The following is a 13,528-nucleotide window of genomic DNA, read 5'->3' as shown; positions in this document are numbered from 1 at the left end:
AGTTTATATAATCATCTAATTTTTTTAAATATAAATTATAAAATTCATAAAAAATTTATTGAACATTTATAAATAATTATAAAAGTTCTAGAAAATTTTTAAATGTTATAAATTTTTTTAGAAATATATTATAAAAAGATTTAGAAAAAAATCAAAAATTATTGAAACGTCATTCACTACACCAAAACAGGCTTTTAGTGGCGTTTTTTTATGCCTTTAGCGGCGCTTTTAAGCTCCACTAAAAGTAGCGCCGTTATTGACAACGCCGCTAACTTTAGCGGCATTTATGTGAAAAAACGCCGCTAAAGAACATGACCTTTAGCGGCGCTTTTGTCACAAACGCCGCTAAAGATCTTGACCTTTAGCGGCGTTTTTATCACAAACGCCGCTAAAGATCGTGACCTTTAGCGGCGCTTTAGCCACAAATGCCGCTAAAGATCGTGATCTTTAGCGGCGCTTTAGATACAAACGTCGCTAAAGATCGTGAGCTTTAGTGACGCTTTAGCCACAAACGCCGCTAAAGAGTAAACCTTTAGCGACGCTTCTAGCAAAAACGCCGCTAAAAACATAACCTTTAAAAAAATATTTTAATCCTATAATATTTATTTTTATGATAAATATTATATTATGTTTTATTTTTTAAATTTGAACTTTAAATATACTTGTTAAGGATAAATAAAAAATATTATTTAAATTAAATTTTCTATGAAAATCTTAACTTTAAAACTAAATATAAAAATTAATGAATTTAGCTTTAGGATTTAAAATAATAAATTAATAACACAATTAAAAATTAGAAAATTTAGATTCCTAGAGTCAAACCATAATGATTTTCTCGTAGAAGTAAAAACTAAAAAGAAAAAGAAAACTATGAATGAAGTAGATATCGTAAAAGAAATCCATGAGATGATTTTCTAGCAAAACATTTTACATGATTAGTTCATAAAATCCACATCTTCATTACACAAGAGAAAGGACATTACATATCTAAAAGAATGAAAAGGCTTTGCACAAATAGGATGAAAAAGCTAGAAAGGAGGTACAAAATTGTACATCTTTATCAAGTAGGAAGAAGTTACATGCAGATTGTATCGCATTTCTGTCATCCTTACAACAACTTGAACAGCCATGCTAAGAACACCAAGCCCCTGACCGAAGCCGAAAAGAAAAGTTTTATGAGAAATAAAGTCATGAGGGATGGATGCAAGGAGCTAGAAAATTATGGTGAAAGATTGAAAGACCAAGCTTTATGAGTCACCAAATACCTTCCAGCTCCCACCACAACAATCTTGTGGTTTGGAAAATCATCCAAAGATCGACCTTGTGCTCTTACAGTTCCTAACAATCCAGCAAGTGCAACTCCAGAGTTCCTAAGAGAATTAAGTAAGCACAACTTTCTAATATTTGTGGCATTCATAGTGATGTGCAGCAGAATCAAAGTTACACTAGGATCTAATCCTATCCATAAAAGTAGCAACTTGTGGGCCAAGTGCTCACCAGACGTCATCATTAAACATGCAAAACCTTTCCGATAGCGTTTGAGTTTTAAAGGCCCACTTCATTTGAAAATCCTCAAACTAAATGGGGTAACCATCAAATAAACATCATGGTATCAACATAAAACAAAAGTCTCACTTCGAAAGAGAGAAACTGTACAATAGCCTCGGGCTAACGTGTTAAAATCGCTCGATGAACTTATCAATAATTGATAAATATTCTTCCCTTCTAACCTTGGTTGTCTTAGTCCTAAATCTGTCCAAACCCCAAAGAGAAACATGTCAAAAGAAATCTCCAGAATCGGTAAATAAAACAAAGTACCAACAAGCATTTCATATGTTCCATTCTATGAATAACAAAGTAAATGAGCACATATCTTACTCATAAAGTGGGTCTTCAATTAGCTTTAGATTGTTAGTACCAACATCTAGCATATCCGGGAGTATATGTCGAGATGATTGATTTAATAATTAAAGTTCTAACACAAGACAAGAGAGTTGCCATCACAAGAAAATGTTGAAAATGTAAAATACGATAATAACATGGAGCAAACATTTTCAGCAAGATATAATCCACACACACACATTTTGCTCAGCCATAAAAATTATTTTAATATGATATATTATCATATATTTAGCTTTCCAGCTAAGTATGAAACCCTTATGGGGCCTTCTTTTATTTGCCCAAATTAAAAATGGTCATACCAATGCAAAGTAAATCGGTTTAATTTGATTCCATCTCTATTTTATTTTATTTATATTTAATGATAAAGTATATACATTTTCATATAGGAATAACTTTTAATGGGTTGAACCTAATTCATGAACACTTTCAATTTAAAAAATAAAATAAAAGAATAAAAGCAATAAAAAAGACAGACACAAAATATCATTAAAAGATAACATGAATATGATATAAAAATAATAATATTTAACAATTATTAAATAAATAGTGAGAGATGAGAGGTAGTTGCACTCTCTTCAAGCAGTGTATAACTCACTCATTTAAATGCACCACTTCCCACTATAATGGCTCACAAACAAACATTCATTTCATGGGGTAACTCTTTCCTTACACAGGCTAATAGCTTGCCTTCTTAAATTTGCTTCTTCTCTCTCACACTTGAATAGAATCTTTTGAACCTCTCAATTTATTAATTAGAGAAGAAAGATCTCACATTTCTCCAACCAATCTTATGTTTCAGAACTTGTTTTTTTATTTATTTTGTTTATGTGTTTAGTTGACAAAAGTGATTCCAATGGAGTTTTATGACTTTTTTCTTTTTAATTTATAGATTTCTATTGATGACTTCAACTATGCCTTGTCCTTAGGTGACACATTACTGAATCAAATTACTAATATATATTTATATATACAAAGGCAGACTTAGCTTATGCTATGTAGATTATTACATGGGCTATCTGAGCCGCGGTTGAGTGGCGGAGCAAGGACTTGAGAGGTATACATGCTTGTATAGAGAGTAGAGGGTGACACATTTGGTCTATCTATTTTTAGCTTTAATGATGAAAGTAATAGGAGGGCCTTTGACGGGGAAGAGCTACCTTCATCAAAGCTCTAATAGTTATTAGAGTAATCGATCTTTGAATTTTGTTTCAACTGTTTGAACAAAAAAATTGGCTTCCTTCATGAATCGAGCCCCTTCTTTGCGTGTTTGTCATCATTTTGTACTGATTAAAGAAAATATTTGAGCTACAAATCATAAATTACATAGAGTAACTTGACACCGCCATCATAATAATCTAGCACAAGATAGTGTCAAAGGTCTTCAAGAATCCAAGTCCTCATAATTTGAGATCCCACAACTGCTCGAGAGGCCATTTTTTCAAAGGGAGGGGGCAACAAGGAGCCTATTTGAATATCGATTTATTATTCATGATTTTTCATCACATCATACCAAATAATGATTCAATTGAATTTAGTATAAAGTAATAAAGAAACGCTTGGATATATTATGAAGTCATCTATATGTTCAAAAGGTTCAATGTACCAAATTAATGAAGCAACAAAGCGGAAATTATTAAATTTACTCGACATACCTTACAGACTCACTTGGAAGATCCAGAGAATGACCCCCGTCCTTATCTATAATATATCTCTATGTCTACAAAGCATTAACAACTTGCTTTTCTATGAAAGGTGGAACTAAAATCTTAACCACTTACTACTTTGACATTTATTTAATACTATACATATACAAATAACACAAAGCGAAACCGGGACATCCTTTGTGAAAGAAGAGAGGACAAAGTGTTTCTTATTACTGGTATTTTTAATTTCGGAAAATATGGATTAGAGGTGGTCCAATCTTGTTATAAATAACTATTCTAGTCTTGTTCGGACATAGCACTAAACCATAAGTCAACATAAATCACACAGTATAATTTTTTTTTGCATTTTCTTAACCCAATTGATAGAAAATGACTAATTGAGAACCATACCAGTGCACAAAGAAATCTTCAACTACGGTTGTATTACTCTTTAATAGCAATGATTGGAGATTAGTTCTAGATCTATGCAATATCCGAGCTACAAGAGCTACAGATGTCGACACTGCATCTTTCTGCAACATAAGTGTTATGTTATTTATGGGCACATAAATTACCAAATGCTTCATTCCCGTTTTAAAAACAAAATCCACATAAATCACCTTAGTTCGAAGAAATCAAGAAACTAATAAGCATTTAACATAGATTCTTGTTGACGAGTCAGTGCAAAGCATTTTAATGAATAATCCACATTAACAAACAAAATCTTTCATCCCTTAGTTAATATCATATTGAGAAATAAAACTACCAAAACATAAAGTGGCTGATGAGAGAACAAGAAATCTGCTAATAGTGGGCAATTTTCCCCATCAAATCTATAAGAAAAGGAACACTTCCCACTATAATGGCTCGCAAACAAACATTCATTTCATAGGGTAACTCTTTCCTTACACAGGCTAATAGCTTGCCTTCATAAATTTGCTTTTTCTCTCACACACTTGAATAGAATCTTTTGAACCTCTCAATTTATTAATTAGAGAAGAAAGATCTCTTATTTCTCCAACCAATCTTATGTTTCAGAACTTGTTTTTTTATTTATTTTGTTTATGTGTTTAGTTGACAAAAGTGATTCCAAGGGAGTTTTATGACTTTTTTCTTTTTAATTTATAGATTTCTATTGATGACTTCAACTATGCCTTGTCCTTAGGTGACACATTCTTGAATCAAATTACTAATATATATTTATATATTTAGTATTTAAATGTTTATTTCTATTTGGTCTAATGGTTTTTGGCCTCCACCAACTTTATAACAAAGTTATTTTAGCTCTCCATTTAATTTTTTATTTTTTAGCCCTTAAACTTACCAAATGAAATGCCATATGTCTTCAATATAAGCTCTAAAATAATATCTAAAGCAATTAGACACACATAATATGCATCCAAAAATCGACCAACAGTTCAAGATTTACAAATCAAACATGAAAGACAATAAAAAAGAAGAAAACACTATGTTTCATAACATTATTAGGAAAGGCAGCTAAGGCTTATATATTACATTGGTAAATGACTAAATTTTGGACAAACCAAAGCAGGAATTGAGTTGAAAACATAACATGGAACACAGATCAAAAGATGTTATGTAATTGCAGATCCAAATAGCAAATAAAAGATAGGAAACTACATTAAAGAAAATAGCTTTTTAAAGTGACCAAAACAGCAAACAAAATGCAAAATTCCAAAATCAAAGTCAAGATCTAAACATCCATACATCAAGATCCGAGACTTAAAACCAAAAGTAAAATAGTATTAAAAAAGTTGGATCAAACCCAGATCTTTAAAATGAAGACTGTTTTCGGAGAAACCCACCAAAATCCAAAATTCAAAAACAAAAAATAGAACAGGGAAGAGACAAGGGTTGAGCTTACAAAGCAGTCATCATCAATGGTATATATAGATGTATTTCTTCTTGGAAACCATGTACCCAAAGCACCTACAAGCAAAATCCTTGAAAGAGATACAAGAAGACTTAGGACCCAAAATCCTGTTGATGTCGTTCTATTGTAAAGCTCATAATCGAAGCCTTCAGGGACCTTGATAATCTTGGTTACAAATTAAAAAGACATAACGCGCGTGGATACACTGGCATTGGGTATAAACAAAAAGGTGTTTTTTTGTTAAACGTTTGCAGTGAGGATAGCCATTGGAGAGCGAGAAGAAGAAGGGAAGTAGAAAAGCGATGAAGAAGGAGTTCAAAACATCGTCGTCTGCAGTGCCGAGATGGAAAGTCGGGTTTCTTTGATAGGGTCGGTGAAGAGGAAAGAGAGAAAGGGAGAGGGGAAAGGGTAATAGGAGAAAGGACTTGGTGAATAGAAAGGGAACGGGTAAGGCCATGGGAAGATTAGGGATTTCATGGGGGGAAAATTTGGGGTAAAATGGCGCTATTGTTTATTTTTTATCTGTTAAAATTTGTTTTATTTTGAACAAAATGACTATATTTTGTTCTACTAAAAATCTTTTATTTTATCTGTTAAATATTATTAGTTAAGTCATATAAAATATTTATTATTTTTAAAATTAATTTTTATAAAAACTAAGTACTCTCAAAATAAATGTCATAGATTTTAATAAGAAAAAATTATTAAATGATCAGTAATTAATTATTAAGTTAGAATTATCCAAGCAATTAACCTTTAACCTCTAACCCTTAATTCCTAACCTCTAACCCCTAACTCCTCTTTTACAATTATATAATAACTTAATTAATATATAAATTAAAAATATTAATTAATCTAAACCTTAAACCATAATCTGACCCCAAATTTCTAAACCCTAAATCACTAACTCTTAACTTTTAACCCTAACCTAAACCCCTAACCCCAACTACTAACCCTAAACCTTATCTAATATATAAATTCAAAACATTAATTAATCTAAACTCAATCCCTAACCCCTAACCCCTAACCCCCAAACCTTATTTCATAAAAAATTAAAATACACTAATTAATCTAAACCCTAAAGCCTAACCTGACATCGAATCCATAAACCTTAAATCCCTAACTCTTAATCTCTAACCCCTAACCCCTAATGCCTAAATCACAACCCTTAAACTAGAATCTCTAATCCCTAATCCCTAATTCCATAATCTATAAATGTTAAAATTGTAACTCCTAAACTGGCCTTAAATCCTAAATTAACCATATAACCTAAATCATATATATAAAACCCTAAACTATAATGATAATTAATTAAATATTTTAAAATTAATACTATCGTATTTTTTACAATTAAAATCAATCAGTCATCTACCTAAAAATTTTTAAAATTATTTTAAATAATAGTATTTTAATTTTTCCATTTTTAACAAATATTTTTCTATGTTTTTTTATTTCAAATTATTTCTATGTGTCATTATTTCAAATTTATCCATTTAACAAATATTCAATTAAAATAAATTAAATTTTAATTAATATAAATAAATAAATTAAATAGTAAATAACAGATAAAATATTTTTGCGGCGCTTTCTCAAAAACGCCGCTAAAGCTCTGAGCATTAGCGGCTTTTTAAAAACGCCACTGATCTGAGCATTAGCGGCGCTTTTCAAAAACGCTAAAGATCTGAGCATTAGCGGCTTTTCAAAACGCCGCTAAAGATCTGAGCATTAGCGGCGCTTTTTTAAAAACGCCACTAAAGACCTGATAGGTCAAAAAACGATGCCGCTGGGCTTAGGTTTTTTTGCGGCGTTTTTACAAAAATTGCCGCTAATGCTTATTTTTAGCGGCGCTTTCCTAAAAGCGCCGCTAATGCTTGATCTTTAGCGGCCTTTTGTGTAAAGAGCCGCTAATGCTTGATTTTTAGCGGCGTTTTTTGTCCAAACGCCACTAAAAGTGCCGATAAAAGCCTGTTTTGGTGTAGTGATTACATATTATAAATTAGTATGAAAATAGTATAAAATTTTAGAAATTATTAAAAATTGCAACAAAAATAACTACAAATAAGTTCGACAAAATTATTAAAATTTAATAGAAGTTTATAAATAAAATTTTATTTAAAAAGTTATAAAAATTATAGATTTTTTTTTTATTATGTTGGTTTGGAGTCATTGGTTTTTTGTAATAAGGAAATGGGGAGATTGAAATGTGATTATCAAACTTGTGTGGGGTGTAGAGTGAGAGGTTTGAACAACGTTGAGTTTAGTACTCGATGGTTTAAGATAAGTGATGGGTAGAGGAGTTATTGACCGATTCAATTTACCATTTAATAATTAAAAAATAAATAGAAAATAAGTTTATATTAATTTTTATATATTTTATAATTAATATTTAAATAATTTTTTATTATTTTTAAAACAGTGAAACAAAATCATTTTGGCAAGCTAGGTCTTGTTAGACTCGAGCCTAGAATTTTTTTGAAATTAGGCCAAAGCTCGGCTCGACCCATGAATACCTCCAGTGATAGGTAATATTTTAGTTGAGGAAGTTATACAAGGGAAGTTAATAAGGATGGCTTGATGTATGATGTAGGACAATGTGTGAGAGAAAACAAAAATGTATAGTAAATTTTAATTTTTATAGTATTTGAATAATTTTAATAAATTTTATATATTATTCTAAATTTTTTTATAACATTTAAAATTTGTCTATACTTTTTTTTATAATTTTAATAATTTTTCTATAGTTTTTTATAAATTTTGTAATATTTTTCTAAAAAAATTATAACATTTAAATATTTTCTATATTTTTATAATTATTTATAAATTTCTATTTTTATGAATTTTATAATTTATATTTTTAAAATTAGATTTTTTTTAAATTTTAATAACTTTTTACTTAAAAATCAATTAAGCCCTCTACGTCAACTTGCCATGTCAGATGCCACATCAGCTGCCAACAGTCGTCAGGGGCTTCAACGGAAAAATAAATTCAATGGGCTTAATTGGGCACCGATCATGACTTGGAGGGTTCAATTGGGTTCTGTAACACCCCTAACCCAAATCAGCAACCAGAACAGGGTTACGGAGCATAACTGGAGTTTACAAATTAATTATCAGACATTTCATTTCATCTAGCATTCATATTAGAAATCAATAGAAATCATACATATTGTCTCTTAAACAAACCCTCGAGGCCCAAATTACACATTAGAAACAAATAGGGACTAAGTCAAAAACTCATAATTTTTTTTGAAAATATTTAAAATTTTCAACACTACAGGGTCACACGGCCGTATGGGCATTCGAAATAAGGACACACGGCCGTGTCTCAGCCTGTGTCCATGCCCGTGTGAGTATATTGACTTGGGTCATACGGGCAAATCACACGCCCGTGTACTAGGCCGTGTGAGCATTCTGTTTTGTGCAAATTTAAGATACAGGGGACACACGGCCGTGTCACCTGGCTGTGTGTCACACATGGTTGAGACACACACCCGTGTCTCTACCCTTGTGGACGAAAATAGGTCATTTTACAAGTCATATTTCTCACCCAATTCTGTGTCAATCTACAATTAACATTATACATATCAACAAGCCATAATTAAACATCCAAAACAAGCCAGAATAAGTGGCTAAACTCAAGAAATTACATATAGTCCATCATTAAACAAAATACCTATACATGCCATTATAACCAAAATCAAACCATTCGAAAGTACCGATAGAACCGAAGAATAGTGTGATATAACTCCGACAAACTTCTAACCCAATCTAGCTTCCGATAATCTGAAAAGTAAAGGAAAACAATTACATAAGCAATGAATGCTTAGTAAGCTCGTATAAACTTTAATCATAATATTTCATTTCAAATATGAAATTTATACATATCAAGAATAATCCAATATTGATTCCACAATACTCATGAAGTTATATTCAACAACTCACAAAGTGAATAAATCTACAATATCACTTATAAATATTATTCCTAGCATAGTAGGATTTTAAACAACTTTAACCCTTCCAAAATTTCTTTATTTTCATTTGCATTTCTTTACTTTCCACACCCATTCCATATGCATAACACACCAGTCATAAGCATATCATTCAACCATAGCTACAAGCTATTGCATTTAAACATAGACCTTTTTCGAATTAATCACATGATAAATCATTTCATAAGAAATTGCATAACTTAAACCTTACCACTCTTTCATGAGCACAAGCATATTTTCATTTGAGCACTTACCATTTCAATGTATCTTATAATTAAGCATATTACCATTCAACCAATAGCTTGACACTTGCCTAAGCATCAAACAACAACGCTTGTTAGCGTACTTGAACATATTTCATATAAATTCAACATTGATAAACTTATTTTCTCAACATGTTACACTTGAATTTATTACTCGTCTTACATAATTTCCTTGTGTCAACATATCAAATATATTCACATATGTACATATCATAATACATATCATTCTCTTACCGTTTCTTCATAAACATATATCATCCATGACAACTCCCGATATTTTACCATTTGAATAACGACTTGCGAATTTGAGTACATCGTTAACAGAAGCCCGAAGGCTGAACAGAAGCTCGTGAGAGCTAAACAGAAACCCAGAAGGGTTGAACAGGAGCTCGTAAGAGCTAAACGAAAACTCATATGAGTTGAAACAGAAGCTCATAAGAGCTGAATGGAAACTCATAATAGTTGAACAGAAGCTCAATAGAGCTGAACGAAAACTCACATGAGTCAAATAGAAGCTCGTGAGAGCTAAACGGAAAGTAAACACGAAAGTTCGTAACAAATGCTGAACATCAGTTTACTTGGGTAATTTCCTGTCATTTTCCTCCAATGCCGTCAATTCGCCAAATGCCGAATGTACCCAAATCCCGCGTTCCATTTAATCTGGATATTCAATTCAAATTTATAACTTTAACAATATTTCAATTCCAACAATAAAATAAATACATAATATCATTCATCAATTCAATATAAATATTAAAGTTTAACTGTACGAACTTACCTGGTTAAATTGCAGAAATACCAATATTTAGAGGCATTTTGAAAATTTTCCATTGTCCTTGATTTTTCACTCGACCTTGATCCAAATTAATAATTTCATTCAATATATTAATTTAGACAATAACACAATTCATTTCATGCAATTTAGTCATTTTTTACATTTTTACAAAATTGTCTCAAAATTTTTACTTTTATTCAATTTAGTCTTTGAGCCCAAAACATGCAAATTAACCATTTTTAATACAAATCCAAGCTAGCCGAATATTCATGGCATTCAATACAACCCATTTTGCAATAATTTCACAACAAACGCTTGTATTTATATTATTTCAATAATTTAGTCCCTAATCGAAAAATCATCAAAAATCACTTAATAAAGTACTTTTAAATAACAATTAATATTTTACATTCATCATTTAATATAAAAAATCACAAGGTTCATCAATGGCAACTTTCAAAATCTTTAACAGTTTCAAAATCAAAGGTACAGGCTAGCTGGATCTAGTTGCAACGATCTAAAAAACATAAAAATTATTAAAAACGAAAAGAAAATCACTTACCGATTAAATTTTAAAGCTTGGCCAAACCCTAACTCTATTTTCATGGAAGCTTTCGGGTGTAATTTTGGGGAAGATGATGATAACGACACCTTTTTCCTTATATTTTTATTTTAATTTAATTTAATCCATCAAATTACGATATTACCCTTAGTTAATAATTAATTTAAAACACCAAATCTATGCCCTTTTTTGTCCATCACATAAATATATGGCACAATTACCATCAAAGGAAGGTTTAATTTCACACTTGATCCTTCAATTTAATTAAATTCTAACTAAATAAACTTATTTACAATTTAATCCCAAACTTATTAGGACTAAAAGAACAATTAATCCAAAAGCTAGTGGAATCAATCTAACACCACCGCTTGGAAACTTTGACCATGGTTTAATTACCATTTAACTCTCTTTTGCTTTATCAATTACCCATTTAGTCAAATAGTGATTAAATTTTACATCTTTTACAATTTAGTCGTTTTTAATTAATTAACTATCGAATGTTAAAATTTTTCAACGAAACTTTAATACCACCTTAGTGCCACTCTGTAAATATTTATAAAAATATTTACGGCTCGGTTTATAGAGACGAAGCCTCGATACCACATTTTCTATAACCACTTGACCTAAATTATTATTATAAAACACAAATTATCAATTCAAAAATCTTTTTAAAATCCAGATTTGACTCATAAATATTAAATAATAATATTTACGAACTTACTTACCAAATTTAATGGCCTCGAACTACTAAAAATCGGGCTATTACAGGTTCACTTTTCGATAATAAATTTAATTATTTTTTTAATTATTTTCAGAGAGTTTATTTCACATTTTAACCTTAATTATAGGTAAAAGGTTTTGTTACCAAATAGAAAATTATAGTTCTAGCTTTATATATTATATGAATAAATATTGTTGAATAATTTTATAATTTTACAATATATTTTGAATAAATAATTATGAAATTTATGAATGTATTACTTCCTTTCAAAAAAGAAAAGAAAAGAAAGCTTATACGTGACTGAATTTTAATATTTCCAAAAGGTATTATTATAAAACTATAAATATAATTTTAGGTAACTTTTCATGCACGTAAAATAATATATAACAATGGATTGAGATTTTAGTCATTCATAAATTAGTTTTTCCTTCCATGGTATATGCTTCTGTTTTCTTAATTTTATAGTTTTAATTCAAACATTACCATCTTACAAGTTTCAATTAAAATTTGCCAACATCAACTTTCGTTTGTCGTATACAACGTCACATGAGAGTAACTTAATCAATATGTTAAATTGACAAATTTTGATAAAAGCCACTTGCAATGTTAATGATTTGACTCATATTTTTAAATCAAGAAAGTAGGACGACTTAATTTTTAGGTTTTTAAGTTTAAGGACCAAATCTCAAATTTTGTTAAAGTACAAGGACTAACAACATTTTTTAACCCTCCATTTAATTTTTCGTCTCTTTTATCCCTTAAACTTACAATTTTTTGTCAAATCACACCAAAGTTGATAGAAAAATTAATGTTTGTTAACTTTGTTGATGTGGCATGAACGTAGATTACCATGTGGATGATATGTTAGAAATTAATTATTGTTTAAACTTTAAAAATATTAAAAATATTTTTATATTTTTATATTTTAAATAATTTTAATAATTTTAATTTTTAAAATAATTTTTTAAATTTTTAAAATTAATTAAATGTTAACATGTCATTTACATGACAATCCATGTATGCCACGTAAACAAAGCTAAAAATTATTAATTTTCTTTATCTATTTAGAGGTAATTTGAAAAAAAAAACGTAAGTTTAAGGATAAAAAAATGAAAAATAAATAAAAATCTAAAACAACTTTTTTTTGTAAAGTTGGGAAAAAAACTCGTTAAAAGTAATTTAATTATATAAACAGTTTGTTTAGTCGAAAACGTTTCTTATTTGAATATTAGTCAAAAATGGTAATGTGCGAGCTATTTCCAAAATCCGTTGTAGTCTAGGTGGTTAGGATACTCGGCTCTCACCCGAGAGACCCGGGTTCAAGTCCCGGCAACGGAAGATTTTTGTCCTTTTTTTCTTTTTTGGTAAAATATGTTGTTAGTCCTTGTACTTTAACAAACTTTGAGATTTAGTCCTTAAACTTAAAACTTAAAAATTAAGTCCTATTACTTGATTTAAAAATATCAATCTAACCATTAATATTGTAAGTATTTTCTATCAAATTTTGTCAAATTGACATACTGATTAAGTTTTTCTCATGTGACGTTGCATATGATTGAACTCTTACCAACCTAACCTAGACAAAATTTAAACATTATAACTTATTATTAAAGGAAATATTAATAAAATCAATTTAAAATTGGGGATAAAATAGTTTTAGGAACTGGGGATCTAAAAGTGCTTTTCCACCACAGAAGCAACAAAGAACAATTAAGAATTGGCTTTTGGGGTAAAAATAGGTGAAAAAGTATTTAAGGTACTTTTGATTTTGCATTTGAA

At 29.8% G+C, this 13,528-nt stretch overlaps 1 non-coding gene across 1 annotated transcript; it reads left to right on the top strand.

The window, feature by feature from the left end:
* The first annotated feature begins 13,014 nt into the window (after window positions 1–13,014).
* Window positions 13,015–13,087, top strand: TRNAE-CUC (transfer RNA glutamic acid (anticodon CUC)). Its single transcript has one exon. It is a non-coding gene; the product is annotated as a tRNA-Glu (tRNA).
* The last annotated feature ends 441 nt before the right edge of the window (window positions 13,088–13,528 follow it).

The sequence above is a fragment of the Gossypium raimondii genome, chromosome 4 (genome assembly GCF_025698545.1).
Source record: "Gossypium raimondii isolate GPD5lz chromosome 4, ASM2569854v1, whole genome shotgun sequence".
NCBI classification, from domain to species: Eukaryota; Viridiplantae; Streptophyta; class Magnoliopsida; order Malvales; family Malvaceae; genus Gossypium; species Gossypium raimondii.
This window is presented reverse-complemented; position numbering and strand designations above follow the sequence as displayed.